The sequence below is a fragment of the Pinus tabuliformis genome, chromosome 1_2 (assembly GCF_031772625.1).
Source record: "Pinus tabuliformis cultivar Carrire ecotype Pingquan chromosome 1_2, CPIR1, whole genome shotgun sequence".
NCBI classification, from domain to species: Eukaryota; Viridiplantae; Streptophyta; class Pinopsida; order Pinales; family Pinaceae; genus Pinus; species Pinus tabuliformis.
In genome coordinates this window covers 1,343,997,419-1,344,017,798 of record NC_142298.1, presented here as the reverse complement: position 1 = coordinate 1,344,017,798, position 20,380 = coordinate 1,343,997,419, and the positions used below count along the sequence as shown (strand labels likewise).

Here is a 20,380-nt window from a genome sequence, read left to right as displayed (position 1 = left end):
TTATTATGTATATGTTTGAGATAAACTTCATACTTTGAAATTTCCACTATGTTTTCTTTGCTTGACATGACCATATCATTCTCTTCTTTAATTTAGTCTATATTGCGTGCCTTGAATGGTTTGTGTTTGGATGCTTTGATTTTTTTGTGTGTTTATGCGTTTGGATTTGGATGGTATAATGTTTGTGGATGTATTGTGTTATATTTCTATATGTGTATGTAATTTTGTATTGGTAATTAGTTGGTGATGAAGGAAGGAGACAATTTTGTCAATAGTTTGCAGGAAGATTGATACTGCACATCTATTTCATTCAATTTTAGGTATCACAACTTTCGAAAAGTAATTAATTCTTAATATTGGCCCTCCAGGTATTACTAAATATATGTCGAAGAGTAGTTTAATTTTAAATTTTCTCAGTTACCTTAATTTGTTGAGATGATAGATATTGTTAATAATTCTAATAATGAAATAAAAAATTTGAATACAAATGAAAGTGTAATAATGTTGAATGACATAAAATGTGAATAATAAGAATGTAGTCAAATACTAATAGTCTTAATTGTGATTAATCTCAAACTATTTTCTTCTACTATTCTTATTGTCACCCCTGTTAGTTTTACCATATTTTCATATCGATTATATGAAAAGAAGAGTTGAAATCGTAAATCATTCAAATCTTTAACTCTAGTTATTTTAGTAAACATCATACATTCTCTCTCTTACTGTCCAATATTAATAGGTTGAATTACTAAAACAAAAAAATCAATACTTATTATCAATACCTTTTTTGTGCTTACACTAAAATCAATACACATTGTTAATCCAGTCACTTTAAAATTAATGTACCATCATACATCTAGTTAGATCAAATACTAAATCAACGTCTACGCTGAAATCAATGCATATAACACAAGCCATAAAATAGGATTAGAAATGAACATCTACACTGAAATAAATGCATACATTGCAAGAAATAAAAAAGGATTAGAAAAGAACATCTACACTAAAATAAATGCATATAATGCAAGCAATAAAATAGGATTAGAAATCAACATCAACACTAAAATCAATGCATCTAGTGCAAGCAATCAAATATAATTAGAAATCAACTTCTACACTGAAATCAATGCATCTAGTCCAAGCAATTAAATAGAATTAGAAAACATCTACACTAAAATCAATGCATTTAGTGCAAGCAATCAAATAGGATTAGAAATCACTACATTGAAATTAATGCATCTAGTTCAGTAAATCAAATATTATTAGAAATAAACATCTAAACTAAAATCAATGCATCTAGTGCAAGCAATAAAATAGGATTAGAAATCACCATCTACATTGAAATCAATGCATCTAGTGTAGGAAATATTATTCTCTCTCTCTTTCTCTTCCCCATATATCTATATCTCCCTCAATATCTCCTTCCGTGTCCCTCTATCTCACCCTCAAACATACACACTCTCTCTACATCTCTCCCTTTTCACTCCCTCTCTCTCTCTCCACTTTTCTCTTTCCATCTACTTCTTCTTCCCTCCCTCTCTCCCCTTTCAACTCCATCTCTTTTTCCCTCCCTCTCCCCTCTTCTCTCTCCCTCCTTCTCTCTCATCCTTCATCTCTCTCTCTCTCTCTCTCTCTCTCTCTCTCTCTCTCTCTCTCTTCATTCCTCCTCTCCCCTCTCCTTCAGTTTATATCCTTCAGGGCAAGTAATCAAATATGATTAAAAATCACCATCTACACTAAAATAAAATCTTATAGTCCAAGAAATCAAATATAATTAGAAATCAAAATCTACACTGAAATCAATGTATCTATTGAAAGCAATCAAATAGACTTAGAAAACATATACACTAAAATCAATGCATCTAGTGCAAGAAATCAAATAGGATTAGAAATCAACATCTACATTGAAATCAATGCATCTAGTGCAAGCAATCAAATATAATTAGAAATAAACATCCACACTTAAATGCATGCATCTAATGAAAGCAATCAAATAGGATTAAAAATCACCATCTACATTGAAATAAATGCATCTAGTGCAATAAATATTCTTCCTTCTCCCCCCCTTCCATATATATCTATATCTCCCTTTGTCTCTCTATCTCACCCCAACATGCACACACTCTCTCTAGCTCTCCCTTGTCACTCCCTCTCTCTCTCTCTCTCCTTTTCTCTCTCTATGTATTTCTTCTTCACTCCATATCTCCCCTTCCAACTCCATCTCTTTGACCCTCCATCTCTCCTCCTATATATCCCTCCATCTCTCCTCCTCTCTCTCAAGTCCTCTCTCATCCTTCCTATCTCTCCCTTTCTCTCCCCCCATCTCTCTCTCTCTCTCTTTTTCATATAACCATTTCACTATCTCCCTCCCTCTCTCCACCTCTCCCACCTCCATCTTTGTGTTCCCCCTCTTTCTCTTGCCCTTCTCTCCCTCTCTCACTCCTTTCTTTCTCTCTCTCTTGATTCCTCCTCTCCCCTCTCCTTCAATTTATCTCCTTTAGTGAAAGTAATCAAATAGGATTAGAAATCACCATCTACGCTAAAATCAATACATCTAATGCAAGATATCTTCTTCCCTCCCCCCCCCCCCCCATCTATATCTATTCTCCCTCCATCTCTCCTTCCTTGTCTCCTTATCTCACCCACCAAAACACACACACACTCTCTCTCCATATCTATTTATCTCTCCCTATCTCTATCTCTTTCTTCTTCCCTCTCTTCACCTTCTATCTATATTCTCCCTTTGTCTCTCTTTTGTCTCTAATTCTCACCCCCAAAAAATATACACTCTCTCTCAATGCCTATTTATCTCTCCCTCCTTCCTCCTCTCCTTCTCTCTCTCTCTTCCCCTTCTCTCCCTCTCCCTCTCCTTCCATCTCTCTTCCATCCTACTCTCCTATCTCCCTCTCTCTCCATCTCCCTTATCACTCCCTTTCTCTCCAACTTTCTCTCTTTGTATCTTTCTCCTTTCCTCCCTCGTTCTCTCCCTCCCCCCTCTTGCTCTCTCTCACATCATCCTCTCTTCCTTCCTCTCTCTCCCTTTTTCTCCGACCTCCCTCCCTCTCTCTCTCTCTCTTTCCACCCTCCAACTTTGTCACTATCTCCTTCCCTCTCTCCTTCTTTCCCCCCTTCTCTCCATCTCTCCTTGTTTGTCTCTCTATCTCTCCCCCAAACATACACACTCTCTCTCCATCTATCCCTTGTCACTTCCTCTATGTCTCTCTCCACTTTTCTCTCTCAATTTCTTTCTTCTTCCTTCCCTCTCTCCCCTTCCAACTCCTCTCCCTCCTTCGCTCTCTCCTCCTCTCTCTCAATCCCCCTCTCTCGTCCTTACTCTCTCTCCCTTTCTCTCCCTTTCTCTCACTCTCTCTATCTCTCCACCTCTACCACTCTATGTATTTGTTCTTCCCTCCCATATATATATAGAGTTAATATATATCATGATATATTAATATATATTATAAGATAACAAATTTAATATTGTATTAATTCAAAGTTATTAAATTTCATAATATTAATATTATAATATTAATATTAGATTTAATGATGTGTTTTACATGGCATTATGAGAAAATTTATAATAAAACTATATCAAATTAATATTTTCAAATATTACAACTTTGACGTGGAAATATTATGTCTCTAAAGATTTTAATGTATCCATAAGATATGGTTTTCCTTTTAAAGATTCATTTTACAAATATTTAATTAAAAGAAAAATCTTGGAGGACGATTTCTTTGTGTTGAATTAAATTTTTACTTTGGTTTAATAAATGGTATTGCCTTTAGTAAAGAGTAAAGATGTTTAAAATTTTACCTAATTTGGAATTTTAATGTAGTAAAAAAAATATTTCGAAGGTAAATTTATTATCCATTTGAATTCAAAGTATATGATAAAAGAACTATTAAAGGAATGAGATAATTGTATTATAGTTTTTCTTATCTATATGGTTATTTTCATTTTGTCTAGGGAAGACATTTATTTTTTTATTGTTTTATTGGACAAATATAATTACACATTGCCCTCGGATTAATTGAGATTTTTTAACATATTATTTACATGCTTGAAAAGAGTGGAGAGAATTGTTCCTAAATCATCCTAGTTTTGCTAGCTTAACAAGTCAAGAAGGTCGTTAGTGTGGCAAGGATTTTGAAAATTAGAATGGATGTGACTAATATCTAGAAAATTGAATAGAAAGCATTTTTAATCTTCAACCCTGTTAGTATCCCAAATATGACTCTTTAGTTACAAGGATTTTTGGGACTTGACCAATGGCCAGTTTCACTTTGAAGCTGGCACAAATTAGTTTTTATTTTAACAATGTTCATTTTCTTCTTAGCACTATTCAAGACACAAAACAATATGATCTCCTCCTTATTGAGCATCCTTGTATCATCCTAGCTTGAACCAGAGGTGAAATATTTGGTTAAAACTAAAAGTCATTTTAGAAAACCTCTTGGCTTCCCATATAAATATATATTAACTATCTTTAATAATAATATTTAATTTAATAATAATATTTGGTTGATGTTTTTGTATGAATTGTGAGCCACCCTTGAACAAGGAAGTTGAAATAGTTGTCAAAAACTAATGAAAGAGGCAGCCAAGAATAAAGAAAATCCAAAGTAATAAATGTAGCTCATCGAATAACTGATGTTAGAGACGCAAAGGAGACTGCTATGTAAACCTAGATGTGAAGTATTTCAAAATAATAGACGAGATGATTACGTTGTTAATATCAAAAGCTAGAGAACAAGTAAAGATTAAATAGTGAGTTAGAAATGTAAGAGATCCAAAGGAGAGTCCTATGTAAACCTAGATGCTAAGAAAATAAAAATAATAGACGAGGTGATTATGTTGATTAACTGGAAAGCCAGAGAACAATCAAAGATTGTAAATCAAGTTAGAAAAAGTAAAGGTTAAAAGGCCTTTTTATATCACTAAGCATGTAAAGTAAATTACATGTTGTTTTTTTCACTATATTGAATTTTGGTTGAGGTTAGTTGTAATGTTGAATAGAAGAATTAATCATCTATTTATGTTCTCATTAATATTATGCAACTTTCGATTTAGGTAAAGATATTTTAAAACAATTTTTATTTATGCAACTTTAGATTTAGCCAAATATCTTTATTATGCAACTTTCGATTTAGCTAAAGAACTTTTAAAACAATTTTTATTTATACAATTTTAGATTTAGCCGAATATCTTTAGAAAAAATTTTATTTCGTGAAATTCTCAACTCTTTGATTAAAATTTAAACCACCTAATACACATTTAAATTTTATAATTTAACTATTAGAAAAACACATACCATTAGAAAATTACATATCATTCTCATCTCATATGTTTTCGATTAAGAAACTATGACTGCACCTAAAATTCATACCTACTACTCAGACTGGTATCGTTCATAGCTACCAGTTATTTCAGTGATGGTGTAACTATTTCCCAGCTGATTCATATTTGCCCCACACATTTTCGTGGTTAATTAGACTATATTAATGTCTAGCTTTAGGCAAGATCACAACATCAAAGTCATCGAGAGAATTTAGAAAATATGGGAGATCCTCGATTTGTATCTGGATCAATAGCCATTCTTATTGATAGGGCAGTTCAAGTAATAGAGGGGCACATCAAGATTGCTCTTTGTTGCAGAAAAGAGTTGGGGATTTTGGAAAATTTAGTGAAGGAGATTCCGCCTATAAACATGGAAATTCAACAATATGGAATAGCTATTCGGCAATCTCAGAGTGATTTAGTTAACAAGATTGAACTTGTTATAGTTAACAACTGGCTTCAAACATTGAACAGAATTATGGAAGTTACAATCAAAATAGTGCATAAATGTCAAATTCCAGCATATAATATGGTATGTCGATTCTTGTTGAGTAAGAAGATCAGGAAGAGTATTGATAGTCTACAGAGTCATCTGGAAAGACTGCCTTTGATTGGATTCACTCAACAACTCCTTTTTGAACTACAAAATATATAGTTACAGAGCCATGAAGCTGCTCAGAGCTAATCTTCAATTGCTCCAACAAGGTATCCAAGCCTTGCAAGTTATAGGCAGTAGCCAATTCAAGAGGCGTGCATCGTGGGACAAGATGAGGTATTCAAAACCCTTAAAAGTCTACTAACAGATGATAACAAAATCGCAGCCTCTGCGACATCCAGAATAGGCGTTGTTGGCATGGGTGGATCTGGAAAAACTCTGCTCCTCAAGAGAGCCTTGAATGACAAGCAAGTGCAACAACACTTTGAGAAAGATTTGATTTTGTGGTTGACAGTTTCCCAAAATTTGTCAATCATAAATATCTGCAATAACCTTGGGAGACAAATAGTCCTCCATTTAAGTGAGGGCTTTGACGTGAGATGAAGCCAAGAAGATGTCAAGAGATGGATTTATCAAAAAACTAGTAGCAGGAGGTTCTTCCTATTTTTAGATGATATTTGGGACGATAGTGAAAATCTGTTGGAGATGTTGGGCGTACCAGATGATCAGATGAATGATAGCTCCAAGATCATTGTATTGACAAGAGATTGAAGATTCCTTTCAAAAATGAGAGTGGGTACCCAAATTGCCATGGATAGTCTATTTGCAGATGAGAGTTGGAGCCTCTTCTGCTTTCATGCGTTTGTATGTATTCAGCACACTCCACATGTTGGAATCGAAAAGATTGCCTGGGATGTCTGTGGGGAGTGTGATCAGCTGCCGCTTGCTCTCAAAGTAATAGGAGCAGCCATGGCGGGCATCGCTGCGCCATCAGATTGGAGGTTGACTCTGGAGAAGTTGCAAAATGGAGATAAAGTGGACCCTCACGTAGAGAAGAAACTCTACAATCGGTTGAGATTGTTGGAACTACTACACACTTACATGCAGACTCTTAGTTAGAGCATGGGACTACATGCAAGATTCCTTCTGCATGATTTACTCATTGATTTGTTCCTTCTTCAACTCTGCAACTGATTAGTTCTTCTGCATGATTTACTCCCTGATTTGCTCCTTCTTTAACTCCACAATTGGTTAGTTCCTCTACATGATTTACTCCCTGATTTGCTCCTTCTTTCACTCCGCAACTGGCTAGTTCTCTCTTCGGAACTTGTTGTAGGTGTTGAGTCTTTTCATTGATCACCACTATGGTGCATTACCTTGGGATATTCACCCAGTAATGCTATATCATGAGCATTGTAACCTATTTTCTAATGAATCATTCTTTTGTTCTTTCGATTTTCTTTTAGTGTTTTTGCTCTGCAAAGCTGTGTGTTCAACATTTACTAGCTAGATTCATCTGTGCAGGTTTTCTAACACATTTACATGGTATCAGAGCCCACAGGTTGCTAAATAAAAGGCGCAACAATACTTTAGTTTGCAGGTATTACATCTTGGAGATCGAAGATTGACAGAAAATTAGAGTTTACCAAAGCATCGATCCTAACACCGTACAACTATCGCAAATGGAAGGAACAAATGGCTCGATACATTCACCAAAAAGGGTTGTACAGGATTACCATGGCTACATAATTGGAACCAAATTCAGCCATAGAGAAATCCAAGTACCTCAACCATATGGATGAGACCCACGGATCCATATGCATGTGCATCTCTCCAGAGTTTCATTTTCATCTATCTGCCTACAATACTCCCAATGAGATTTGGAAAAAGGTTGAAGAACTCTACGGAAAATAGGATGAGATGAAAGGACATCTGCTCGAAGTGGAGCTGCTGTAATTGGATCCACGGAACTATGACAGAATTCAAGACTTCTTCACCAAATATAATGATCTATTGCTGCAACTCAAGGGTCGTGGAATTGACAAATCCAAGGAGGAGAGTCGCCAAGTTCTCTCTATTATGTCAAAGCTCGAACCAGAATACTCTGTCTTTGTGTCTACATTTCATTCAGTAAAGCTCACAACAGGTAAATCCTGCACTATGCCTTCTCTCAAAGAGTTCATGGAGTCCCTTCATTTTGAGCAAGATAAACTCATTGGCATGGGGAAAATCAAACCTCCAAAATCGCATGCACTTGTTGTGCATGATGGCAGCCATAATAAAAATCACAGATTTGATTCAAATCTGAAAAGTCAACAGCAAAAAGACAAGGGAAAAGTGCATTCCCATCCAAAGAAGGAAGGGTACACCAAGCCCTTTAATGACTCCTCCGGCTCGAAAAATGAGAAAGGGAAGAAAGGAAATAGATGCACCTATTGTCAAAGAGGATTCCATCCAGAATCCTCTTGCATGAAGAAACAAATTGACCAACTGGCAAAAATCCTTCAGAAGCACAATCTTGGGGACCACATCCCTCAAGGCACCAAGAAGAAAATTGAGGGTCCCCCAAACGGGAAAGGTAACAATTTTCATGCTTTAGTTGCAATTAATTCTTCCCCTGATCCATGGATTATCGATTCTAGTGCATCACATCATATGGCTATTGCAAAGTAAGTTTATTCCTCTTTGAATGCATGAAAAGGACCTCCCATCCTCATGGGAGATGACTCACCTATTGAGGTCATAGGAAAAGGTAGAGTGGAGCTTTTACACAGAAGCTTTGAAGATGTGCTTCATGTTCCAAATATTTCGGTAAACCTGCTTTCAGTTTATCAGATCACTCATTCCGGCACCAGAAAGAGAGTGGAATTCACTCCAGATGTAGTGAACATATATGACCTACATAGCAGCTCCAAAATTGCAACCGGTGAGGTAAACAATGGAGCCAGACTGTATACATTTTCTTAATTTATTAAATCGGAATCCTCCTTATTGCTTACACATGCTGATGATAGTAGTAGGATTTGGCACGAGACGTTTGGTCACTTAAATTATAGGTATATGCAGTAGCTAAGCAAGCATGAGATGGTGGAAGGCTTGCCAAATATCAGTTTCTCCAAAGGAGTTTGTGAAAGGTGTGTCCTTGGCAAACATCCTAGAGAAAATTTTGACACTGGCAAGACTCACAAAGCATCCTCTCCTCTAGATCTGATCCATAGTGATCTCATGGGGTCTTTTCCTCATCCTTCCATCAACAAAGCAAGGTATGTGCTTATATTTATTGATGATTTCTCACGGTATACTTGGGTGTATCTTCTCAAGAACAAATCTAATGTTTCTGCGCACTTTGAAGATTTCAAAGCACTAGTTGAGACACAGTCAGAAAGAAAAATCAAAGCCCTCCATACAAACAATGGGGGGGAATATGTTAACACAGCACTTCAGAACCTTTGCCTTGAGTCTGGCATATAGTTGCAGTACACAGTTCCATACACTCTGCAGCAGAATGGAGTTGTTGAGAGAAAGAATCGATCTCTCAAAGAGATGGCTTCCTACATATTGCATGCTAAGTCACTGCCTCATAAGCTATGGGCTGAAGCACTTAATTATGCTAACTACATCTAGAACATATCTCCTCATAGGTTTGTCAAGGATCAGACCCCCTTTGATTCCTGAAGCAACACTAAACCAGAGGTCACCCACTTCCGTCTTTTCGGCTCCTGAGCATGGGCCAAGATCCCCTCTGACAAGAGGAAAGCTCTTAATCCATAGAGCATTAAGTGCATCTTTGTTGGATGCCCTGATGGTGTGAAGGGATACCTATTCCTGATTTCCTCTACGGACAAGCTCATAATTGAGCGAAGTGTCAAATTTGAGGAAAGTCTCTCGCATGCACCTCAATTTCCACATGCAGACACCTTTTATCTACCTCATGTCTGAGATGATGACTCAGTACACTCAAATGCAGATACAGAGCATGCAGATGCTACAGTAGAGCATGCAGATGCAGAGACAGAGTCTTCAGATACAAATCTAATGCATGCATATGATGATCCACATCCAAGCCCAGATCGGGCTTCTAGCAGTGAATCAAATTCCCCTGTCATAAATCAGAGAACAAGGAGCTTACGTGAGATATATGCACAAGACCACCCAGCTGCTAGAAATGGTCTTGTGGGGGATAATTATGATCTACAGAGGACTAGCTTAGAGTTTATTGAGCCTCCTCTTGTCCTCACTGCCACTGAACCATCGCCATCCTAGCATTGTCATTTGGTTCAGTCTTCTTATCCACAGTCTTATGCTGAGGCTGCTGGGCATCCATCTTCGGAGTCTGGCATGGAGGAGGAGTATAACTCCCTCCTCGAGAACTAGACCTGGGATCTAGTCCCCCTTCCTTTAGGAAGGAAGATTTTCCAATGAAAATGGGTCTAGAGGACCAACAATGCTGCAGATGGGAAAATCACCAGATGGAAAGCAAGTCTAATAGCCAAAGGATTCCAACAAGTGCATGGCATTGATTATGACGAGACCTTTGCTCCAATAGAAAAGATGGATTCCATACGCCTTACACTTTCCATTGCAGCTACCCAGGGATGGGAAGTACATCAGATGGATGTGAAGAATGTCTTTCTTCATGGAGACCTATCTGAGGAGATCTACATGGACCACCCACATGGTTTCATCCAGGATTCATCTTTCGTCTGTAGACTGAAGAAATCTCTCTACGGCCTTAAGTAGGCCCTGAGAGCTTGGTATGCGAAGATGGATTCTTTTCTCTCATCACAAAACTTTGAAAGATGTAAATCTTATCCGAATCTTTACATGCTTAGGACACATGATTCTCTTCTTATCTTAGTTTTGTATCTAGATGATCTCCTAATCACCGGTAGCTTGGCTTCAGCCATTGCTACAATCAAGAGGGCCTTGCATGATAGGTTCTTGATGATGGACATGGGTCCATTACACTTCTTTCTTGGTGTTGAGATTAGCCAGGATGCCACAGGAATCAAACTCTCTCAGACTAAGTATGCACGGGATCTCCTCGAAAGATTTCGCATGACTGACTACAAGCCAGCACCGACTCCTTTTCTGTCTCGGGTCCGCCTTGAGGATGGAGGTGAAACTCCATTAGTTGACAACACTCACTACCGATAGCTAGTGGGGAGCTTATTTTACCTCACCCACTCTATACCAGATCTCTCATATGTAGTAGGGTCAGTTTCCAGATACATGCAGGAGTCGCATAAGGTACACTGGAATGCTGCCAAGAACTTCCTCCAATATGTGCATGGTAGCATCACCTTCGGGATTCACTATGCAGCAGGGATTGCATTGAATCTCCTTGGATTCACAGATTCTAATTGGGTGGGGGACAACATTGATTGCAAGTCCACCTCCGGATATTCACTCAGTCTAGGATCTGGCCCTATCTGTTGGTCAAGCAAGAAGCAGGTTGCTATTGCTCTCTCTTCGACTGAGGCCGAGTACAGAGGAGTAGTCAACATCACGATTCAGGATCTTTGGCTATAGCACTTTCTCAATGAGTTGGGCGACCAGTTCCACCAGCCCATTGTCATCTGGTGTGACAACCAAAGCACTCTCAAATTTTGCAGGGATCTAGTACAGCGGCAATGGACAAAGCACATAGAGATCCATACGCACTACATCAGAGACTTAGTACATCATCAGGTCATTGATTTGTAGTTCTATCCTTCAGCAGAATAGACTACAGACATCTTCACCAAGACATTCACTGAGCAGAAGTTTCACTCTCTGCACGATCGTCTTGGAGTGAAGGACATAGTTGCTTAGTAATTGTCTTTTCTTCCTCTTTTCTTTTGATTACATTGTATTTTGAGGGGGGGGTTTTCCCATGAGGTTTTCCCTCTTTCCTCAATTTTAGTACAAGTTGCACTGTATTTTGAGTGACCTTTGGCCTTAGTTTCCATGGCCCATTTTCTATTTTCCCCATAGTGGTGTTTGGGGGGGGGGGGGGGGTTGGAACTACTACACACCTACATGCGGACTCTTAGTTAGAGCATGGGACTACATGCAAGATTCCTTCTGCATGATTTAATCCTTGATTTAATCCTTCTTTAACTCCGCAACTAGTTAGTTCTTCTGCATGATTTACTCCCTGATTTTCTCCTTCTTTAACTCCACAACTGGTTAATTCCTCTGCATGATTTACTCCCTAATTTTCTCCATCTTTCACTCCACAACTGGCTAGTTCTCTCTAGAACTTGTTGTAGGTGTTGAGTCTTCTCATTGATCACCACTATGGTGCATTACCTTGGGATATTCACCCAGTAATGCTATATCATGAGCATTGTAACCTATTTTCTAATGAATCATTCTTTTGTTTTTTTTATTTTCTTTTAGTGTTTTTGCACTGCAAAGCTGTGTGTTCAACCTTTACTAGCTAGATTCATCTGTGAAGGTTTTCTAACACATTTACAGAGATTGAGTTATGACGCGCTGTGAACCTCACAATATTTACCTTTGTAACTTTGCTTTCTCTACTTGAGCACCTTCAAAGGGACGAGGAAATGTATGTGCAGGATGTGATAAACTTGTGGATAGGAGAGGGCCTTCTTCCCACGGAAGATGGTAAAGATCCATTAGAAGTTGGAAGGGCTTACACTAACCTTTAAGTGGATCGATGTCTGATCAAAGATAGTATTAAGGATGCTAATGGACAGGTGGTGATCTTCTCTGTGCATGATGTTTTACATCATCTAGCACTGCAAATTGTCGAGAATGAAGAGAATTGTTGTTTCAGAGTGGGGAAAGGTTTGGTGGAATTCCCATTGAAACATTGCACCCGTAAAACCAAGATTTCTCTGAGGGCCAATAATTTTAGGTCAATACCTAATGGATACCGAGGTTAGGGTCTGTGGGAGATGTTACTCTCAGAGAACATATCTCTGGAATATGTTCCGTCAAGAGTCGTCATGACTCTCACCTCTCTTAGACTTATTGATTTGGGAGGGACATCCATCAAAAGTTTTCCTGATAAGTTTGGAGCATTGAAGTGTCTTGTCTTCCTTCGTTTAGAAAAATCGACAAAAGTGAAGCTTCCAGATTCAGTAACATGTTTGAAGAAGCTTGATATACTGGATCTGTCTGAATGCTACCAGCTGAGTGAGTTTCCTTATGAGTTAGGTAAGATGACAAGTTTGATATATCTAGATCTGAGTTTCTATCAACAATTGAAGTGCATGCCTTGTGGTAGCTTTGTGTTGACATCGATACAGTATCTGAAAATGTAAATATGCTGGAAAACCTGGCCGCAAGCAACACCACCATAGAGAAAACTTCTGCGTGATTCTATGGGAGGTTGTGCTCGTGCTCACTTCCGGGATCTACACCCTCTGAAGCACCTTAAATGGCTGGTGCTAGAGTGCTTGAAGGAGCCAATTATAGATGGCGTAGTGGGTGACATGACAGAGATGAGGACTCTCATCCTGAGGATGTCACATATGAAGGAATTACCAGAGTACATGAGAGGTATGGTAAAGCTAAGCAGTCTCTTTGTGGAGTCCAACGTTTTGGGTAAGATCCCATCGTGGGTATGTGGTTTCCAACTGCTAAATTGTCTAATACTAAGAGATTGTGCCCAATTGGAGGAGATCCCTACAGGGTTGGAGAATCTTGAATGGCTTAGGGGGCTGGATATAGTTAAATCCTCGTCTTTAAAAGAGTTACCCGATGCCTTTGGAGAGGCAGGTGCCTTTCCACACCTAGAAAGTTTCTAGTTGGAGGAAATTGATGTGGTTGACAGTTTTCCTCTGATAAGGGATGGGGCTCTGCCTCTCTTGAAGAAGTTGGGCTTAGTCTTTTTCTCCAACGTCAAGGCCATTCCTCCAGGACTCGAAAATTTACAGAATATGAGGGCACTGCATGTGTATGGCAGTCCCTTAATACTTGAGTCTATTGAAGAAGAAGGTGGTGAAGCATGGTCTGTAGTTCGAGCAATGGAAGGAGAAAAGCACGTAGAGATACTGAGGAAGTTGATTGATGAGCACCGCCATAATGATGGGATGGGTTGCTCAAGCATATGCAAACGAGTTTTTCCATCGAAACCATGGTCATGGTGTTGTCCCTCATGGTACTACCCATAATGCTTTTTTATGTGAGATGCCTTATGGTCGTTTTCACTCAATGCCTTATCTTTAGTAGTTTCTATTTGCCACTCATTCCACTTTCACACATCTGGAATCACTTGAGTTTCGAGACCATGACTGACTCTTCAAATTTTCTTTTACGCAAATTATCTCTTCTTTCAGGGAATCAAGATCAAGATCATGATCTTTCAAGGAAACTGTTCTCTCTTCCTTTAGGGAATCAAGATCATGTATAAGTATAGTAAAGATTGAAATCTCCCTGTCATATTATGAGAAAAAATGCGACATTATCACTTTGCATTGATTTTTTAAATGTTTTTGAAATGGGAACTAGAAAATTTAAATTACAAGTTAGAACTTAGTAAATTCAATATTTTAATGTTATTTTCATATTAGAGCCAGATGTAGTTGAAAGGTTTACACCACTAAGTACATGGAGGTTGATACACTGTTGGATGGGAGGAAAAATCAGATTCGTAACCAAGGAGGTGTTGGAAATAATAATTCCAATCACCGCAATAAATAGCTTGACAGTAGCCATATTTGTCAGAGGTATTTTTGCAGGTTGCATCTCTGTTTGAAGATGGAAGGACTGAAGCGAGGCATGAACCATTTTGAAATGCAACAAGGAATTTAAAGCAATCAATGTACTTTGGTAAATAGATATGGGCAAGCATTCATTCAGAGAATATTTCCCACACTCCATAAACATGTGCGTGATTTTGATTACACTGAAGAACAACATCATATTAATTACTTTGCTCTGTCATAAATTAAATGTAAAATCGTATGTTGAGTTATATATGAATGTAAAAGTAGTTTTGTAATAGGTTAGAGAGTAGGAGCTTAGAGAAAAAGAGAGTGCAAGTCTCTGGGGAGAAAATGGTGGAGCAAATTTTCGTGGGCGCATGAAAACAACAATTACAGTATTTTACTGTGTGTTATTGCGCGTGAAATTTTAGTTTTTACTTGATGAATGAGCCACAACCTCATGTGAATGTATTTTCATGTTTTAGAATTTAATACTAAGTTTTTATTTCATTGCTAAAAACCTACTTTGTTATTTTTGCCGTGAGTGAATGTTATTCATTAAGTCTATGATGAGTCGCAACCGCATGTGAATGTATTTTCATGTTTTAGAATTTAATACTAAGTTTGTATTGTGTTTCTCCAAACCTACTTTGTTATTTTTGCTGTGAGTGAATATTATTCATTAAGTCTCTGCTCTGCGGTGTGTGAGTGAATATTATTTATTAAGTCTCTAAAATAGCTCTGCGGTCCACGGTGCGCAAAGCTAGCTGCCTGAAAGTAGCTTCGTGAAAGTCATAACTCTCTGCCTCTCGGCTATGCTCGGAAATGGAAACATCAAGCACAAGCTTGACTAATCCTCAAATACCTCAGTTTAATGGAAAAAATTATGATTATTGGGCTACTACAATAAAGACCCTGTTTTCTTCTCAAGACATTTGGGATTTGGTGGAGAATGGTTTTCAAGAACTAGCAGATGCAGCAGCATACAATGCCTTATCTCAAAAAGAAAGAGATTTATTAAGGGAAAACATGAAGAAAGATTCAAAATCCCTGTTTTATATTTTCCAAGTAGTTCATGAAAGTATTTTCCCAAGGGTTGCGGCAACAATGAAGTCCAAGAAATCATGGGAAACCCTCCAGAGAGCTTACCAAGGCATGGAAAAAATCAAGACAACAAAGCTGTAAATGTTGAGGTGCGATTTTGAAACACTTAGTATGAAAGAGTCTGAGAATATAGACTCATTTTTGACACATGTAAGTGGATTGGTTACTCAAATCAGGTCTCATGGTGAGACACTTGAGGAAAGAAGAATAGTTGAGAAAGTTTTGAGAAGTTTTCCAGCAAGGTTTGAGGCCATTGTTGTGGCCATAGAAGAGACAAAGGATCTCTCACAGTTCTCAATGGATGAGCTTAACGCATCATTGATTTCTCATGAACATAGACTGAATAGAGCAGTAAGCTCCTCAATGGATCATGCCTTCAAGACACAAGTATCATTTTGTCAAGTTTGAGGTAGAGGAAGATCATATGTTAGAGGAAGAGGAAGAAGCAACCCTTCAAGCTCAAATGGGAGAGGCAGCAATCAAAATCCAAGTCAAGGCCCAAGCCAAAATCAAGCACAAGGTCAGAGCTATGATAAATCTCAAGTTCAATGTCATTACTGTAAGAAGTATGGTCATTATGCAAAAGAATGTAGAAAGAAGCAATATGATATTAGTAACAAGCCAAGTGTAAATTTCACAAGAGAGAATTAAAACCATGATAGCATGTTTTTAGCTTGTAATGTAGCACAAGAAAAACAGAGTGATATATGGTATCTAGATTCAAGGTATAGCAACCACATGTTAAGAAACATAGAAATGTTTTATGATCTAGATGAAAGTGAGAAATTTGAAGTGACATTAGGGACTGACAGAAAAGTCTTTGTCATGGGAAAAGGAAGAGTTAATATCCTAACAAAGAAGGGGGAGAAGAAATACATCTCAGATGTTTACTTTGTCCCCAGTTTGAAACATAATCTCATGAGCGTTGGATAGCTCATGCATAAAGGCTACAATGTCTTATTCAAAAATGATGTGATCACAATTTTGGATAGGCCTCCAAGAAGACAACTGATTGCAAAGGTTCAGATGACAAACAATATAATGTTTCCCCTAAAAATAATATTAGATTTGCATAAAGAAGGTGCACAGGCACAACTATTTATGAACTCACAAGAAGATGGAAGAAAAGATGTAGCTGGCACACAAGTAAAATTTTAAGCAGAGGTAAAAGATGAAAACTAGTTATGGAACTTGAGATTTGGACATCTCAATTTTGGAGGTTTGAATTTGTTGCATAGGAAAGACATGGTGAATGGTTTACCACTCATAGAAAAACCAGATAGTGTATGTGAAGGATGTATCTTGAGCAAGCAACATAGAGAGACATTTCCAATAGGAAAGTTAGTAAGGGCAAAGGCACCTTTGGAGATTGTCCACTCAGATTTATGTGGACCAATGCAGACACCATAAATTGGTGGTAGTCGCTATGTGTTGACCTTAATAGATGACTACACAAGGAAGACATGGGTCTTTCTCCTTAAACAGAAAAGTGAAGTGTTTGAGCACTTTCGTCAATAGAAGGCTCTTGTTGAAAAGCAAAATGGATACTACATCAAATTCCTGAAGACTGACAGAGGTGGCGAATATATCTCAAATGATTTCCTTAGATTTTTTAGGAAGCATGGAATTCACAAGCAATTTACAACAAGGTATACACCTCAGCAAAATGGTGTGGTAGAAAGGAAGAATATGACCATTATGGAGATGGCAAGGAGTATGTTAAAGGAAAAGAATTTTCTAAATGACTATTGGGTTGAAGTTGTCACTTGTGCAGCATATATCTTGAATAGATGTCCAGACAAAAGTGTCCAGAACATTGTTCCTGAAGAGGCATGGAGTGGAAAATAAAAAAATGTCACTCACATGAGAGTTTTTGGATGTGTGGCGTATGCACATGTCCTAGATGAGTTAAAGAAGAAGTTGGACAACAAGGGGGAGAAATGTATATTTGTTGGATACAGTGATGAATCCAAGGCATACAAACTCTACAATCCATCAACCAAGAAGGTCATAATCCGCAGAGATGTGCAGTTCATAAAAGAGGAAGCATGGGATGGAAGTTTAGAGAAGATAGTCAATGTCAAAGCATGTATACAACATGAGGACGGAGAGGAATTAACAACATCAAGTAATTCCTCAATAGGACTCCCTCTACTCCTACTCAAGCACAGCCAATCAAGTGCTTCTCCAAGCACACCACAAAGCGCAACTGTTCAAAATAGCAACAAGAAATGCTAAATATAGAAGCGCTAAAAATAGCATTGCTATAAATAGGATTTCGAGATACATTCCAATTTTAGTTATTCCCTGAACTAAAATTGAGAATTAAAATTCGAATTTGATCTAAGCAGTTGTTTGTAAAATAATTAATTCATTAATCTTGAGTTAATTAGTTGGAGAAAATCAAACATGAAGTCTATGTGAAGACATGCAATAGATATCCCTTTGATTGAGGAAGTTATCCTTTACTTAAGGAGATCATGATGAGTTTTACGTTGAGTTGTAATTAGTTAGCTTAGTTAATTGAGTTAAGTCCAGTTAGATTTGTTCCAACAGTTTGTGGAAATGATTGCGAGTTCAGTTAGTTAATGCATGCATGCATGTAACTAGTTTACTTCAAATAACTGAATATTCTCTCATAAATAAATCATGCATCTCAGTTCAGTCAAAGACCCAGTTGAGATCAGAGGATGGGACAATATACTATCAGTTGCATGAATATTCCATTGAAAATATCTCTTGCATGCAGAAGGAATTCATTCCTTGAGGATTGCACAGTTATTTCTGAGTTTGGGAGTTGTGTGAGAGGTAAATTCGCACAGGTGGTAGCTAGAGGACCCAGGAGAAACTACGCAAGGAAATAGGAGGCTTGGAGGACTGAAGGAAGGCATATGTTGTGTCCATTATGTCTATGAGCAGCATTGAGGGATTCTACTGAGAGCTTGATAGCTTGTGAGCTAAAGCTTTGCGTAATCCAGAGATATTTCCACTTGTATGATAATACATATAGCGGGGTTTTCAGTTGTGGCTTTCCCCAAAGTATTCTTCTGTGTTCATGTATGATTGATTTCTCATTCTCTGTTACGTGTTCTATTTGATCTTGCTCAAAATCGATTAAGCTTTTGCAAGTTTGTTTGTAGAAGTAGATCAAGTATTTTGCTTTAGTATATTGCATTATCAGGTGATCTACAGTGAGAATTTCTACATGGTATTAGAGCAAAGGTGATCAAAGCATAGAATAACATACCAGGAAGGGAGAGGTTCGAAGTTTGAAGTTTCTGATTATAGAAATCAAATTCTTATCACATTTCAAATTTCACCAATGGCGTTCAACGGTTTGAGACTCGAGTATGGCCTGGATGGCAGCTCAAATTATATAGCCTAGAAGGATCGCATGGAAACAATATTAGAGGAAAATGGTTTGAAGGACTTCATTGATTAAGAATTCCCCAAGCTAGCAGCAGCTAATGCCAAAGAATTGGCAGAATGGAAGAAACGTGCGGCTAGAGAGAGGAGGATCCTTCTGAAGGGAGTTTGAGACCATATTGTCTCGAGTTTCCATGGGAAGGAGACACCGTTTTCAATGTGGAAAACATTGAAGGATCTATATCAGAACAACAGCAATCAGAGGAAGTTGGTGCTGAAAGACAAGCTTCGGAAAATTAAGTGTGAAAAGGGCGACACGATCTCTACATATCTGAACAAGCTCACAACTTGCAGGGATGAGCTTGGAAGTGTAGGAATCATGACAGATGATGATGACATGGTGAGTCTTGCTCTCCTTGGTCTTCCTAAGAGCTGGCATAGCTATCAAGACTCAGTAAATGGAAGAGAGAAACTGCCAAATTGAGAACGACTGTGGTTGGATTTGATGTAGGAAGAGATAAGGAGAAGTACCAAAGATGGTTCTTCATGAAAGCATGATGATGAAGAAAATCTAGCCTTAGCGAGTAAGGTGAGGAAAGGGAAGGGGAAGGCTTCCCATTCCAAATTGAGTTCTTCCCATGGTGGGAAGAAGATTGACAAATGAAAAGTGTGATGCTTTCATTGTCATGAGGTGGGACATTATGTGACGAATTGTCCATAGAAGAAATCTAAGAAGGGATCCTCGAAAGGATCAGATGGTGAGGCACTGGACTCACAGTTCGAATTAGATTTCACCTCATCGCATGCATGGTTTCATTGATGGTGGGTCGTGTTCGGTACTTGGACAGTGGAGCCTCATTCCACATGACCGGCGACAAGAGTTTATTCAATACCTTGGAGGAGAAGGACCTCCAGATGCGCATAGAGATGGGCGATGATGGAAAGTACTATGTTTCAAGTGAAGGTACGGTTGTGATTCAGAGGGAGCATGGAGCTCCTCTCGCCATAACTAATGTAAAGTATGTGCTTGGACTGAAGAAGAACCTGGTGTCCATCGCTATGTTGGAAGACAAAGGCTATTATGTAGTATTTAGTAAAGGAAAGGCATTCTTGAGGCACATTGGCATAGAACAAACCAAGAGGATTGGGAATTGAGTAAATAATCTCTACAAGCTAGAGGTAGATGACCGTGCTGCATTGAGTTCCAAAGTAGAGTTGGTGCAAAGCCAAGATGTTGGCAAGCTATGGCATAGAAGATTGGGCCACTTGCACCATGGGGCCCTGAAGATCATGCAACAGATTCTTACCAGACTTTCCGAGGGTAAACTGGAGCAAGTGGATACATGCAAAGGTTGTACCTTGGGTAAGTATGCAAAATATTCCTTTAAAGATCGAGAGAGTCGAGTTGGAGCAATATTGGAGCGAGTTCATATAGATGTGTGTGGACCATTCTCGATAGCCTCTATCACTAAA

The 20,380-nt window shown here is 38.2% G+C and overlaps 1 pseudogene; it reads left to right on the top strand.

The window, feature by feature from the left end:
- Positions 1–5,561: 5,561 nt before the first annotated feature.
- On the top strand, positions 5,562–13,903 carry LOC149211204 (putative disease resistance protein At4g10780; annotated as a pseudogene).
- The last annotated feature ends 6,477 nt before the right edge of the window (positions 13,904–20,380 follow it).